The following is a 2,500-nucleotide window of genomic DNA, read 5'->3' as shown; positions in this document are numbered from 1 at the left end:
CATAGTATTCGGAGTTCTAGCGGGGCCTCCCCTTGCTTCCAACAACCCAAGAGTCCGTAGTATTCGGAGTTCTAGCGGGACCTCCCCTTGCTTCCAACAACCCAAGAGTCCATAGTATTCGGAGTTCTAGCGGGGCCTCCCCTTGCTTCCAACAACCCAAGAGTCCGTAGTATTCGGAGTTCTAGCGGGGCCTCCCGTTGCTTCCAACAACCCAAGAGTCCATAGTATTCGGAGTTCTCGCGTGGCCTCCCATTGATTCAAACAACCCAAAAGTCCATCTTCTTCGCAGTTCAACATCGCCTCCCTCGTTTCCAACAGGCCCAAAGGTCGTCTTCTTCGCAGATCCACGAAGAGCTCATCACGATTTGCCACATTCCATTTCCCACGGGTTGTCAACAACACTTTCTCACACTTCCCGCAATCGAGTACGTGCATGACATGCCAAAGCACATCTTATTTGCCTTCCATCGCACTCAAGACGACGGGTTGTGGAAGAACGATATTGCTCACAACAAGTTCAAGGACAACGTCTCAATCAAGGGACACAACCGAATTATGTTAACTGGGTCGCTAAAGTAAACCCGAGTTCATATAATGCACCGCATCCAAAAGAACTAGCCACAACACGTGCATCACTGAGATGTTTCACTAGATGGAACACGTGCGTGACATTAGGATCCTCCAACACCTCTTCGTGATGGAAAGATAGAATTCGAAGCAACCACAGAAGTACCGTCTAGTGGGTAGGCAACACAGGGACTGATCAACCAATATCACCCAAGGCAACGGGTGAAAATGGAAGAGATGCATGCTTGACCGTTCGATACGCAAGGCATGGAGCCAGCCAGCAAGTGCATCTCGATTACAACTCACACACCCTCACGTTCGCAAGACACCACACCACAAGACGGTCCACCCCCCACCTACCATGGGCAAGCAAGCAAATGGAAACATCAAGTGACGCATGGTCAAGCATCGCTAGGCATGAAAATAACTTTCCACAATATCCGAGGGACTAGCTGCCGAGCTAACCAACGATCAGTGACGACCGTGTGTTGGTATTAATAAAGCTCAACAACTATGAAGAGGCTAGTTGTGCCATGATAAACATGCTAACGCACGCACCACGTGAGGGGGGAGGCCTCATCAAGCTCCCTTTAAAACCTGCCAGTGTGGAGCTGGCCGGCTCAAGGAGCACTCCCCCCCTATAAGAGGTTAATATGCAAAAGGCAAAATTGTACAAGTAGATACACTTTTTTTGAGCAGACATAAGTCCATATCTCGGGCTACACTTCGAATTTTGATGCGATTTTTTGCAGTAATTCGTAGAATAATGGTATCTCCTTGCTCACCAAATTTCATAATTTTTCTCGAAGGGGAACTATTTTTTTATTTTTTTTACTTACCGGGTATGTGTAAAATCGGGAAAAATAGAAAAGCACATGTAGACTTCGAATTTCGACCTCATTTTTTCCAGTCCACCACTAAACAATATCAGGAACCTCCCCACAAAATTTCATTCAGTTTGGCCAAGGTCTTAAATTTGACAAATTTTGGCACCAAGCTATCTAGTCGCGGTGCACCGACCAACTTGGCCAAGTGCAAAATGCATCCAATTCAAAACTTTTGTGCACCAACACTTTTACAGTACTCATTTGGGGACATTTGGAGGCCTTTCCAACCCTCACATCTCAAAAACCACGAATTTCATTTTTTCACAAAACTCCCCACCAAGCCTTCTAGCTATGCCGCGGTGCACCGCCAACATTGGCCATGTGCAAAACCCTCCGAACTCAAAACTTTCGTGCACCAAGAATTTCATGGTATTCATTTGGGGCATTTGGAGGCCTTTCCAACCCTCACATCTCAAAAACCACGAATTTCATTTTTTCACAAAACTCCCCACCAAGCCTTCTAGCTATGCCGCGGTGCACCGCCAACTTGGCCATGTGCAAAACCCTCCGAACTCAAAACTTTCGTGCACCAAGAATTTCATGGTATTCATTTGGGGCATTTGGAGGCCTTTCCAACCCTCACATCTCAAAAACCACGAATTTCATTTTTTCACAAACTCCCCACCAAGCCATTTAGCTATGCCGCGGTGCACCGACCAACTTGGCCATGTGCAAAACCCAACCAACTCAAAACTTTCGTGCACCAACACTTTTCATGGTATTCATTTGGGGCATTTGGAGGCCTTTCCAACCCTCACACTCAAAAACCACGAATTTCATTTTTTCACAAAACTCCCCACCAAGCCATTTAGCTATGCCGTGGTGCACCGACAACTTGGCCATGTGCAAAACCCAACCAACTCAAAACTTTCGTGCACCAAGACTTTCATGGTATTCATTTGGGGCATTTGGAGGCCATTCCAACCCTCACATCTCAAAAACCACGAATTTCATTTTTTCACAAAACTCCCCACCAAGCCATTTAGCTATGCCGTGGTGCACCGCCAACCTTGCCATGTGCAAAACCCAACCAACTCAAAACTTTC

This window comes from Vigna unguiculata, unplaced genomic scaffold (genome assembly GCF_004118075.2).
Source record: "Vigna unguiculata cultivar IT97K-499-35 unplaced genomic scaffold, ASM411807v1 contig_14, whole genome shotgun sequence".
Taxonomy (NCBI): Eukaryota; Viridiplantae; Streptophyta; class Magnoliopsida; order Fabales; family Fabaceae; genus Vigna; species Vigna unguiculata.
Note: the sequence above shows the minus strand (reverse complement) of the source record.